We start from the raw sequence: 14,460 nt of genomic DNA on the forward strand, positions 1-14,460 counted from the left end.
GTGCCAGGATTGTATGGGTGAGGATGAAAGTAGGTATACCAGTGTGGGCGATTGTATGTGTGTATGCACAGACAGAGGACTGAGTGGCAAGAGTGAAAGATGAGTTTTGGGCGAGTGTAGAAGCATGTATGGACAAATTTGAGAGGAATGAGAAAGTGCTTTTGATTGGAAACATGAATGGCAAAGTCGGGAATGTACAAGTGGATGGAGTGGTTGGTCAGTGGGATGTGCCAGCTGAAGTAGATGGGAATGGTAGTGCTTTGGTGGATATCTGTGCTGGTAAGGGGTTGGCAATAGCTAACACCTACTTTCAGCATAAGATGATCCACAGGTATACATGGAGAGTAATGAGGAGGATGTAAGGTGAACTTGTTGAATGAAAGGCAATGATAGACTGTGTGTGTGTGGATGAGTGAATGAGAAGACAAGTGTTGGGTGCAAGAGTGTGGAGAGGATGGGTGAATGGAGTCTCGGACCATCACATAGTAATGGCCAAGGTAAGGCTACAAAGAAAATGGTTGAAGAGACGAAGGGGAAGACAGGAGGAAACAGCTCCTGTGAGAAGAGTGGTGAAGTTGCAAGATAGTGAGAAAATGGCAGAGTATAAGAGCATAGTGGAAAAAAAATTGGGAAGGTATGAGTTAGAGCAGATGGAAGGGGTGGAAGACGTATGTAAGATATTCACGGAAGAGATAGGCGCAGCATGTGAGGTGGTTTGTGGAATGAGGAGATGCAAGGGTGAGCAAGGGACAGCATGATGGAATGATGAGGTGAAACGAGCTGTGGAACAAAAGAAGAAGGCATATAGTGAATGGCTAGTGAGTAGAGGTAGGGGCGAAGATGAGCGAGAAAAGAGAGAGGTACGGTATATGTAAGGAGGACAAGGGAGGTGAAGAGACTGGTGAAGGAGAGTAAGAAGAAAGTGGATGAAGAATTTGGGAGGAATCTGAGTGTGAAATGGAGGGAAAGAAATTGTTTTGGAAGGAGGTAAAGAAAGTAAGGCAGTGTGAAAGGGGAAATAGTAGGGGAGTAAAAGATATGAATAATAGATTGTTGGTGGAGAAGAGAGAGAAATTGAGGAGATGGAAGGAGCACTTTGAGGATTTGTTGAATGTAGAGTGTGAGAGCAGTGTGAGTATAAGTGGTTGGGGAATGGCTGGGAGAAGAAGAGATGAGTGGAGGGAGGAAGAGATCAGTAGGGTGGAAATAGTGGAAGCAATGAAGAAGATCAAGATGGGAAAGGCCCCAGGAATAGATGGAGTGTATGGTGAAATGCTGAGGTATGGGGGTGAGATTGTTGTGTAGATTGGCTTGGGAAGAGGGAAGGGTTCCAGAGGACTGGAAATCAGGTATAATTGTTCCTTTATACAAAAGAAAAGGGGAGAGAGAAGTATGTGGTAACCATAGGGGTATTTGCCTTCTTAGTGTGACTGGAAAGATATATGGTAGAATACTCATTGATAGGGTTAGGCATATGACAAAAGAGCTAGTTGGAGAAGAACAAGGGGGATTTATGAAGGGAAAAGGGTGTGTAGATCGGATATTTGTTCTAAGATGTTGAGTGGAGAAGTATCTAGAGAAGGGAAAGAAAGTGTATGCCGCCTTCATGGACTTGGAGAAAGCTTATGACAGAATAGATAGGCAAGGAATGTGGAAGGTATTAAGAATATATGGAGTGGAGGGGAAATTGTTGAGTGCTGTGAAGAGTATGTACGAAGGAGCTTGGGCAACAGTGCGAGTGGCTGGTGAGCTGAGTGATTTCTTTGATCTCAGTGTGGGACTGAAACAGGCTTGTGTGATGTCTCCATGGTTGTTTAAAATATACATGGATGGGGTTGTAAAGGAGGTGCAAGGTAGGGCAGTGGATGTGGGGGTGGCTCTAATGAATGAGGGTGAGATTTGGAATATTCCGGTGTTGCTGGTTGCAATTGATACAGTATTGTTGAGTGAAGATGAATGGGAGTTGCAACGTTTGGTGAATGAATTTGGGACAGTTTGTAGGAAGAGGAATCTGAAAGTTAATGTAAACAAGAGTAAAGTTATGATGTTTGAGAGGAGTGAAGTCACAGAATGTACAGTGAGGTTAGATGGTGAGGATACGGAGAATGTGAGTGCATTCAAGTACTTGTGTAGTGTGATGAGTAGGGATGGAACTTTGGGGGATGAAATGCATGAATGGGTACAGCAGGGAAGGAATTTTTTTGGTTCACTGAAAGCGGTTATAAGTAGGGAGGTGAGTATGGAAGTTAAGAAGTCACTGCATGATAGTATTGTGATCCCTACCCTGACGTATGGAAGCAAGCGTGGACCTTGCAAGAGGGGAACAAGTCAAGAGTGAGAGCAGTGGAAATGAGTTACTTGAGATGAGCATGTGGAGTAACATGGAGGGACAGGTTGACGAATGAAGAAGTGAAGGAACGTTGTGGGATGGATGTGGATGTGGTTGAGAAGATTAGGAGAAATACATTGAGGTGGTTTGGACATGTGGAGAGAATGGAGAATGGAAGACTAAGAGGGTGTATGTAGGTGAGGTGGAGGGAGGGAGAGGGAGGGGTAGACCGAGGATGAAGTGGAGGGATGGAGTTGAAAGGTATATGAGGGAGGGGGGAGTGAGTTGGGGGGAGGGTAGTCAAATGGTGGGTGACACAGCAACTTGGAGGTGTTTTGTCTGCAGCCACCCTTTGCGGAATTAGGGCGTCAGGCTATAGATAGATAGGTAAATAGATGTTGGATCGAATCAGAGATGTGTCATGTCACTATGACTATCCAGTCTGTATATGAATGGGGTTATAAAAGACATGCAAAGTAGAGCAGTGAATGTTGGAGTGGCCCTAATGAGAGACGATATTGTTTGGAAACTTCCTGTACTTTTGTTTGCAGATGATACTGTATTAAATGGAGATGAAAGGGAACTGCAAGGCTTGGTGAATGAGTTTGGGAGAGTGTGTAAGAAACAAAATCTAAAGGTTAATATAGGGAAGAGCAAAGTTATGGTCTTGGAGAGAAATGAAGTCAATGAATGTACAATGAGGTTGGATAATGAGGACATGGAAAATGTATATACATTGAGGTTGGATAATGAGGACATGGAAAATGTAAGTGCATTTAAGTACTTGGGTAGTGTGATGAGTCAGGATGGAAGTTTGGAGGATAAAGTGCCTGAAGAAATAGGGAAGTGAGCATAGAAGTAAAAAAGTCACTTCATGATAGTACAGTACTATGATACCAACACTAATGTATGGAAGTGATACTTGGACCTTGTTGGAAGGACACAAGTCAAGAGTGAGAGCAGTGGCAATGAGTTATTTGAGAATAACATGTGAATTTACATGGAGAGACTGACTGACAAATGAGGAAGTGAACGAGTGTTTTGATGTGGATGTAGATGTGAGAGATAGCACTAGGAGAAATACAATGAGGTGGTTTGGACATGTGGAGAGGATGGAGAGAGAGAGACTAATGAGTAAACTTTAGGCTATGAGAGTGAAGTGGAGGGGGGGAGAGGGAAGGGGAAGCTGAGATGAGGTGGAAGGATGTAGTGGAGAGGTGTATGTGAGAGGGGTGTATGAGCCGGGGGGGGAAGGCAGTGAAATGGTTGGGGACAGGGCAATATGGAGGTGATTTGTTTGTGGCCTCCCCTTAAAGGTTTAAGGCTTCTGGCAATAGATATATAGATCGATACTGTAGTTATTATATCCAGGTAAATGTTATAATGTTTAAGGGCTTGAATCATAATTTCTCATTTTATACTCGCAAAAGCTCTGCTAAAATCAACTGCTATAACGTATATTGACTTCTTCTGTTTGTAGCCTTCATTAATACAGTACTCCAGGAGAAGGATATTGTCAGCTATTTGTCTTTTCGGTGTGAAACCATTTTGCATTTTTTTTTTTAATTTATAATTCATTTGTATATGTGTGTTTATTTTATCTTTGAGCATACTCATTAGAATTTTGTAAGAGGTGTCTAACAGGGCTATTGGCCTCAAGTCCTTGACTTGTGGTTGTTGTTTTTTTTGGTATCAATTTTGTTTGATGTTTTCCAGCTGTTGAGTATATTTTTATTTTTAATTTGTTCATTGTAGCAGTCCATGAATATCTCCAAGGTCACTTCATTTTTCAACACTTCTTTATATAAATTCAGTATTTAACCTGTTTTTTGTAACCTGTCTTGACCTGGTATTTTTCCATTTTTTATTTTACTGATTTGTTTGTTTGTCATCTTTGGTAATGTTTGGTTTTTCCATTGTGCATGTTTTTGCTTCTCTCATTTTGTATGCTTATTAACCCGCCCCATCCCGACGTTTTTGGACCTTTTTTTTTTGGCCCAAACATCCGCTTTTGGTGAGAAACATCGAAAATTCATAGAGAAATCACTCACCTGAGGTTTAAAATACGCGATTTAGGTACGTGTACTTCCTTACCTGACTGGGTTTTCTAACAGGCTGGCACCAAAGAAAACGAGTTCTATGGGAGGGTAACTATTTTATCCACTCATAAACAGTATTTATTTATTTACTTGGTACGAATTTATACGTAGTACAAGAGTATATTGGTTTTTCAAATAGTAATATAGGCATTATAAGCTTTGTTTCACTCACTAACTCATCACCATTCATGACCTTTTTCTTCCCACAGTACCTGATCATCATTTCTGACTGATTCTTCCTCAAATGCTGTGTAAACTTTTTCCTCCACATTGTCATCGATTGGGGAATCACTCTGGCCCTGAATGTCTTTATTGACCAGGTCACTGGTAACAGGTGAATTGCCGAGACAATGGCGTGCAGGGGGGGTGGGGAGATTATGCGGTGTATGGCATTGTTCCTGCTTGGCATCTTGTAGAGGAATAGAGGAAGGTGTCCCATGTATACATGCCAAAAATCACTCGCGAAATCACTCGCAAAAATTGAAAATTGTGCAAATTAGGGACCTTGCAATGTTGCCGGGTTAATTCACGTCGCCGGGACGGCACAGGTTAATCATGTTCTAATAACATCCTTGGTATTATTATTATTATTATTATTATTTTTTTTTTTTTCTGCCACTCACTGCTGTACTGGGTTTTTCATTATAATTGTCCTGTTGGAATGAAGTGTTGACAGGATCCTTTGTTATTTTTTATAGATTAGCATATATAGCTATACCTCATACCAATTAATCTGGCCAGGCATGTATGGCAACACTGTTCCTGCCGAGATTCTGATTGGCTGGAGGTGTTTGTTCGATTTTGTTGTTGCTAAAACTGATACTCTTTTTATTATCAGATGTGATACTGAATTTGTCGACAATACAATCGTCAAAAGCAATAAGAAATCCGTTATATACTTATCAACAATGAAATTTTCGTAGGAAGATAGAGATATTGAGTCAACAAAGTATTTTAACAGTCCAAGTCAAGGTCAGCATTCGAACAATTCCTTTAAATCTCTGACACTCTGTAATATAACAGAAAATTAAGGAAACCTGCTTAATCTAAGAATTGATATAACATTCATTTAAATTTTAAGATCAGTCCTTACTGTGATAATAGAGAATATACTATGAAATAGTTTTCCTTTAGCCTACTTTGATTTTTCGCGATTTTTTCAAACCTCCCCCCCCCCCGCAGAACTCGTCTTTTCATTAGAATTTTTAATTATTCAGAGTTGTGGCACGATTTAAGGGTGCGGACTGATCTTAAAATTTAAATGTGTGTCGTACCAACGTTTAGATTAAGCAGGTTTCCTTAATTTTCTGTTATATTACGGAGTGTCAGAGATTTAAAGGAATTGTTCGAATGCTGACCTTGGCTTGGACTGTTAAAATACTTTGTTGACTCATATCTCTATCTTCCTACGAAAAATTCATTGTTGATAAGTATATAACGGATTTCTTATTGCTTTTGACGATTGTATTGTCGACAAACTCAGTATCACATCTGATAATAAAAAGAGTATCAGTTTTAGCAACAACAAAATCGAACAAACACCTCCAGCCAATCAGAATCTCGGCAGGAACAGTGTTGCCATACATGCCTGGCCAGATTAATTGGTATGAGGTATAGTGGGCTTTAATTCTTTTTTTTTTTTTTTTTTTTTTTTTTGTTGTTGTAAATAGGGCATTCCATTATTGTACTTCATATTGTGTTGCTGCTTCTTAGATATTTACAGAATAGAAAGTATTTTAATCACTGAGTGTTATTTTGCTAACCTGTATCATATTTTAATGGATATCTTGTGTGAGGTATATAAAGATTTGCTGTTTGGTCGCACATACCTTTGCCATTATATGGTCATGTGATGATTACCAAACATACCACAATTAAGGAATGCCCTTTATGCACGATACCGTTTTATTGCAAGGTTTACCTAATGTACCTTATACCTTGCACACTGTGAGGTAGGTTATAATCTTTGGTGGGTCTAGGGGGCAAAGCCCCTCAGATAGGTTTCCACTGCCATTTATGGTTTTTCGAATAGTTTCATTTGAGTTTGGTGTGCTAACATCCTGTCTAGTCAGCGAGATGGCAGTAAACATGCTGTTGCGGAAGTTGAGGCAACTTTTTATAAAATTGCAAAGTAGGTATATTTTGTTTGTTCTTCAATATATTTTGGTAAAAAATCAGATGTTAATTACCAAAACCAGAATCACCCCAGCTGGCCACAAACACACATACGCTAATTATAGGAGAGCCAACTGGGAGGCCTTTGTATCTGAAACAGAACAACATTTCGAAACACTAAACAGTACACCCATCACAAACATCAACACCGCTGTGCACATTTTCAATACAATTATTCAAAACACAGACAAAAGACACATCCTGAGAGACAACAGAAAAAGACACAACCCCAACTTCACACCAGAAATTCAAGGCCTCATCAGACAATGGGACACACTGTGACACTCCCCAACACCCAATACACAAGACACCGTATAACAGATACAAGAACTCAGCACTCAGATAAACAATAAAATATCAGAACAGCAAACACTGAACGGGAAAAAGTACCTCCAAACACTTGACCACAAAACAGACATCAGCATCACATTTTCCAACAGCAACACCACACAATCACACGCTGCCATCACAACAACAGACGCTGTACCCTCAAACAAACAAGCAAACACTCTCATCAATCACTTTTCACAAGCCAGCCATCTAAACCCCTATCCCGAAGACCGACGTATCATCCGATGTAAGAGACAGTTCCTCACAGACCCAGACTACGCACCTTTCACTTACAACCAGACGAAGCACATCATTAACAACCTTAAGCACTCATCTGCCTGTGGACCAGACAACATAAGCTACATTCACCTTAAACACGGACCACAAGGCATACAAGCACTCACCAACATATCAAACTACATCTACTCACACAACAAAATACCTGTAATGCTAGGTGTTTTAGGTTCGGCTTTCCGTCCCTTAAACGCCTAGCGTATAGCGGGGCTCTCTTTCGAGATTGGGGCTTAGACAAATAAGAGAGAGGCAGGACACAAAAACTCCAGGCAACAACCGTACACGTGTATTACTTAGTTGGACAGGGGAACGAGCAGATGTTATAGGCACAAGTACACTGGGCGATTACAAACTCATATGTCTAAATATGGTTAGCGGTATCACGCAGGATACTGTTTTGGGTCACATTGAATAGCACTTGAGGCAGAGTGTTCTTAATTAGGGGAAGTCCAAGTTTTCTATGCTTGTGGAGTTGTTAAGGTTATTCCTCACTGGGGCATGTTGCTTATGGCACTGGGGTCCGATTATGGTCTTAGTATTATGAGATATTTTCTGATGGTAGCATATTTACTTCATTAAACTCGACTCGTCCTGGGTGGCCGTTTTTGTGTTTAAACTGTTACTGTCACTCACTTCACCACTTTGGTACTATCATTGATTCTTGTCGGAGGGGTAGCTCACTGCTTCGTCTCTTATACCCTTTGGTCACATACACTGTTCACTGTAGTTATTATTCACTCCACCACTTTGGTATTATTACTGACTTCCATTAGAGGGTTAGTTCACTATTCTGCCTTTGCATCATTTGATCACTGGCACTGCACTATTATTGTCATTCCGGTTGAATCTGGCACCGTGGCGGTCAGATGCATGGGCGGAGGGGTGGCACAGCTCCGCTACTGGCGGAGCTAGGCACCACCGGGGGCCTCTGTACCTAGAGGCCACGGGATCACACGCAGAGGCGTCCGTTCTCATCCAGGGCTGTGGGTGACGAAGGGTCCCGCACTCTCAGGGCTGGGGACAGGAGTGCGGCCCTCAGGGCTGGGGCTGAACAATTACCTGAATCGGTCATTCAGGCTCCTGACAGAGGACAAGGACCTCTGCCATCGAGGTGTGGGGAGTTCCCGCCCGGGAGTTCTGGGGGTGGTCTGGGGTTCCCGAGGGCTGCGGTCCCCGGGGCTTGGTGGCACCAACAGGAAGGGGCTGCGGCATTGGTCTGCGTCGGGGGCCCGTCAAGTGGGTCTCCTCCAGAGCCAGTTGTTGGGAGCAGAGGCCGGGGGAGACCACAAGGCCTCTCCAATACTCCTCTAGGCCCGAGACTCTCTCTGTGACGGGGGTCGGGGAACAGGCATCAGTTCCAGGCGGAGGAGCAGCTACAGGCTGCCTCCTACCGTAGGGCCCGGCTACTGGCTGTGGCTTCCTGGGGGCGCAACTACAGGCCATTGCCAAGGCCCGGCTACTGGCCGTGGCCTGGGAGAGTGGGTGGCTGCCAGCAGACCCAAAGGCACCTTTGGAGCGGCTACAGGCTGTCTCCTGACAAAGGCGGGAGCAGCTACAGGCTGTCTCCTTCGTGAGGGTTGAGTGGCTACCGGCCATCTCAGGGGGAACACCTTCGGAGCTTCTACAGGCCGTTTCCTGATTCCTGATGAAGGCAGGAGCGGCTACAGGCCGTCTCCTGATTACCCTCAGAGCGGCTACAGGCTGTCTCCTTCTGGAGGGGCCAACGGCTACAGGCCATCTCAGGGGGAACACCTTCAGAGCGGCTACAGGCCGTTTCCTGACGAAGGCGTCAGCAGCTACAAGCCGTCTCCTTCAGGAGGGGTGTTGAGCGGCTACAGGCCGTCTCAGGGGGAACACCTTCGGAGCGGCTACAGGCCGTCTCCTGACGAAGGCGGGAGTGGCTACAGGCCGTCTCCTCATTACCCTCAGAGTGGCTACAGGCCGTCTCCTCATTACCCTCAGAGTGGCTACAGGCCGTCTCCTTCAGAAGGGGTGAGCGGCTACAGGCCGTCTCAGGGGGAACACCTTTGGAGCGGCTACAGGCCGTCTCCTGACGAAGGTGGGAGCATCTACAGGCCGTCTCCTTCAGGAGGGGGTTTGAGCGGCTACAGGCCGTCTCAGGAAGAACACCTTCGGAGGCCATCTCCTGATTACCCTTGGAGTGGCTACAGGCCGTCTCCTTAGCGAGGGTTGAGCGGCTAGAGGCCGTCTCAAGACACCTTCATAGCTGCTACAGGCCATCTCCTGATGAAGGCGGGAGCGGCTACAGGCCGTCTCCTTGAAACCCTCAGAGCGGCTACAGGCCGTCTCCTTAGCGAGGGGTGAGCGGCTACAGGCCATCTCAGAGGTGCTGGCAGGAGCTGGATAGGCAGCTCCACCCCTTAGCTCGTTGGAGAAGGCTCGCCTGGAAGGTAGTCTAGTATTCCTGCTATGGTGGCGGTGGGCGAGTTCCAGGTCATAGGGGTGCACGGCCTGGGCTGACTTATACTGTTGTTGCTCCGAGTCCTGGCGCGCTGTCATTGCTCCTCTGTGGGCTCCTTGTGGGGGTGTCTGGGTGCTTTTAGGGGCACTGTACTGCATTTTAATACCCAGCATCTGGAAGCATGGCATTATCATCATTATCCCTAAACCCAACAGAGACCCTACGTTACCCTCCTCACACTGCCCCATCACACTCCTCTGCACCCCCTCTAAAGTCACTGAATGATTGGTACTACTGCTACTCACACCTCACATTCCCTAAGCCCAATCACAACATGGCTTTAGGCCACTACACTCCACAAACACCCTTCTTACAGACCTTACACAGAGAGTTTTTGATCGCATGAATTCAGTTAAGCCACCACACAGAACACTCCTAGTCACACTAGACATCAGCAGAGCTTTTGATGCCATCCCCCGCCACAACCTCACAAACAAAATACTCAACACAAACATGCACTACACAAAAAGATGGCTGGCAAACTACTTAGCAGGCAGATGTGCACACGTAACATTTGCCGGTCAGTCTTCTAACATCAGAAACTTCACAAACGGCTTCCCCCAGGGATCTGTTTTGTCCTCTACACTCTTTAACCTATACATGCACAACATACCCACAACCCACACACCACATATACACATAGTTTCCTGTGCAGATGATATAACACTTACATGTATGCACCAAAATGCAAACACAGCTGCACACATCATTCAACCTTACCTCAACACACTACATGAATGGTTTACCACAAACAGGCTCAAAATAGCCCCAGCCAAATCTACAGTGACCCTTCTCGCGAACTGGACAGCAGAACACAGTCACATCCCACACCTAACCATAAACAACACTCCCCTACCACACACACACACACACACACACACACACACACACACACACACACACACACACACACACACACACACACACACACACACACACACACAAAATCCTTGGTGTAACATACAATACATCAATGTCATTTAAACAACACATCACAAACATTAAAAATAAAATAACACCAAGACTCAATGCCTAAAGGTCACTTGCCCATACAACATTCGGACACAAAAAAGAAACCTATCTATCTATCTATATATTGCCAGACGCCTCAATCCCGTTTGGGGTGGCCACAAACAAATCGCCTCCAGGTCGCCCTGTACCCCGCCATTTCACTGCCCTGCTCCCAACTCACACCCCCTTCTCTCATATACCTCTCCACCCCATCCCTCCATCTCATCCTCGGCCTCCCCTCCCTCTTCCCCCCTCCACCTCACTCACATACACTCTCTTCGTCAGTCTTTCACCCTCCATCCTCTCCACATGGCCAAACCACCTCAGTGTGTTCCTCTTAACACTTCCTGTCACATCCACATCCACACCACAACGCTCTTTTATATCCTCATTCATCAGCCTGTTTCTCCATGTGACTCCACAGGCTCCTCTTAAATAACTCATTTCCACTGCTCTCACTCTTGACTTGTGTCCTTCCAACAACGTCCAAGCTTCACTTCCATACGTTAGAGTTGGTATCACAATACTGTCATGTAGTAACTTTTTCACTTCCATGCTCACTTCCCTGTTTCTTATCACTGCTTTCAAAGAACTAGCAACCTTTCTTCCCTGCTGTACCCTTTCAAGCACTTCACCCTCCAAACATCCATCCTTACTCATCACACTACCCAAGTACTTAAACGTACTCACATTTTTGAATTCCTCACCATCCAACCTCGCTGTACATTCACTGACTTCACCTCTCTCAAAGACCATGACTTTACTCTTCCCTACATTCACCTTTAGATTCCGTTTCTTACACACTCTCCCAAACTCATCCACCAAGCCTTGCAGCTCCCCTTCGTCTTCACTCAACAACAGTATCATCTGCAAACCACAGTACAGGGAGTTTCCAAACACTATCCTCTCTCACCATGGCCACTCCAACATCCACTACCCTACCTTGTACCTCTTTTATTACCCCATCCATGTACAGATTTAACAACCATGGAGACATGACACATCCCTGTTTCAACCCAACCTTCAAAGAGAAAAATTCACTTAATTCACCATCCACACGCACAGTAGCCTTCGCACCATCGTACATACTCTTCACAGCATTCAACAACTTCCCATCTACTCCATATAATCTTAACACTTTCCACAATCCTTGTCTATCCACCCTGTCATATGCTTTCTCCAAATCCATGAAAGCCACATACAACTTGTTTCCCTTCTCTAGAAACTTTTCCACTAAAGATCTAAGAATGAATATCTGATCTGATCTACACAACCTCTTCCCTTCCTAAAGCCTCCCTGTTCTTCTCCAACTAATTTCTCTGTTCTTTCTCTAACTCTGTCGATAAGTATCCTACCATACACTTTTCCTATTATACTAAGAAGACAAATGCCCCTATGATTACCACACACTTCTTTTTCCCCTTTTCCTTTGTACAAGGGAATAATTATACCTGACTTCCAATCCTCCGGGACTCTACCTTCCTCCCAGGCCAATGTGCACATCTTCGACATCCATTCTACTACTATCTCTTCCCCATGCTTCAGCATTTCACCACACACTCCATCAATTCCTGGGGCATTCCCCGATTTAACTTTCTTCATTGCTTCCACAACTTCTATCCTGCTGATTTCTTCCTGTCTTCTCACCTCCCTCCTTCTCCCAGCCATTCCCCAGCCACTTATACTCGCATTACTTCCATCCTCTATGTTCAACAATTCCTTAAAGTGTTCTCTCCATCTGCTCACTTTTTCTCCCTTCTCCACTAGTAATCTACCATTTTTATCATTCACTCCCCTGCTAACTTCACTTCCACCCTGTCTTACTCTTTTCATCTCTTTCCAGAACATTTTCTTACAGTCCCTCCACTTTACACTCAAATTCCTTCCAAATTCCTCATCCACTCTCTTCTTACTCTCTCTTACTAATCTTTTCACCTCTCTTTCTTTCTACATGTAACTCTCTCTTCCGCCTCTCAACTTCTTCCACGCCCCTATTTCTCATCCATTCATTGTATGCTTTCTTCTTTTGTGCCACAGCCTGTCTCACCTCTTCAGTCCACCACGCTGTTCCTTGCACCCCCCTCCGTCTTCTCTTCCTTCCACACACCACATCACATGCTGCACATATTTCTTCTGTAAATATCCTACACACACCTTCCATGTCTCCCATCTGCTCCAATTCATATTTGCCCAATCGTTCCTCCACTTCTCTCTTATATTCTGCCTTTTTCTCATCCTCTTGTAACCTTTCCACTCTCCTTGCAAGTACTCCTTCCTCTCGTCTTTCCCTTCTTTTATTCCTCCATCTTACTTGAATCCTAATTCTGGCCACCACCCAGTAGTGGTCAGAAAGTCCACTCCCCCAACCTCTATAAGCTCTTGCATCCATTACACATCTTCGCATCCTTTCATCCACACACACATAATCAATCATTGCCTTCCTTTCATTCAGTTCATCACCCATCCTTCTCATCACTCGCCATGTATACCTGTGGATCATTTTATGCCTGAAGAGGGTATTGGCTATCACCAACCCCCTCCCAGCACAAATGTCCACTAACGCACTCCCATGCTCATCTATCTCAGCAGGCACACCCCACTCACCAATTATTCTATCCACCTTCACATTCCCAACTTTACCATTCATATCACCGATCAAAAACATTCTCTCATTCCTTCCAAACTTTCCCATGCACACTTCTACATTTGTCCAGAACTCTTCTCTCACTCTTCTAGCACGATCTTGCGTTGGCGCATACACACACACAATCGCCCACATTTGTATTCCAACTTTCAACTTTACCCACACAATCCTTGACTTAACTGATCCATACTGTCTTATGCTCTTCTTCCATCTTTTACTCACAACTATATATACTCCTTCCTTTGCCCTCTCATTCTCACCTACTCCTGCACATATACCCCATCCATATTCCCATTCTCTCACACTTTCTCCTCTCCATTTTGTTTCAGTTATTCCACATACATCCACTTTCGCACCCTCAAGCACCTGGACAATCTCTCTCTCTTTCACCTCATCATTCGCTCCCCTTACATTCCACGTTCCGATAACCATGTCCTTTGTCCGGTCCTTGGTCGTCATCTTTTGGTCAGTCCTTGTCTGAGGCTTATTGTTTTTTTTTTTAGTTAGTTGTTTTCCAGGGAGGGGCACTAACCCTCCGCCAACCACAGCAGAATACAGTACAAACAATAAACACGTTCAGTGATGAATTATGCAAGTCCTGCCCAGGCTCCTAACCTCACCAAAACACACTACAACACTCTAAAGACTATACAGAACAAGGCCTTCAAAATAATCATAGGCTGCACAGCTACTACACCCACAGACCACCTACATCAAGAAACCAAAGTCCTGAAAGTCAAGGATCACCTAGACATGAGAGGCACCCAGTTTCTTGCTGAAGCCTCCACAAACCCACAACATCCACTATATTACATGGCCGCACATCCACCCCCACCAAGGAACATCAAAACAACACCCAGCACACGATACGATACACAATACTGTTATCTTTCCCCCCTCGCCCACCTCAGACCAGCTTCCAGCAGCATATCCACACTCAGATCACTCGCCGCTCCATTCAGTCACTTAAAGGCAACACACAGCTGCATGCACGGCCTCCTGATATCCACCCTTCTTAATCCTATCTCCTTTGTGAGGACAGGGTCCACCTGGCCAGGCTGAGATGTGGCCACCATCCAGCCCTCGCTACCAGAAG

General features: G+C 44.7%; 1 protein-coding gene across 1 annotated transcript in view; it reads left to right on the top strand.

The window, feature by feature from the left end:
• The window catches only part of LOC145411056 (peptidyl-prolyl cis-trans isomerase FKBP4-like), a 243,087-nt gene that overhangs the window by 23,421 nt on the left and 205,206 nt on the right, over positions 1 to 14,460 (top strand). The gene's annotated exons all lie outside the window — the stretch shown is intronic.

The sequence above is a fragment of the Coenobita brevimanus genome, chromosome 87, assembly GCF_032717465.1.
Source record: "Coenobita brevimanus isolate Jiangsu-jjx chromosome 87, ASM3271746v2, whole genome shotgun sequence".
Classification (NCBI taxonomy): domain Eukaryota; kingdom Metazoa; phylum Arthropoda; class Malacostraca; order Decapoda; family Coenobitidae; genus Coenobita; species Coenobita brevimanus.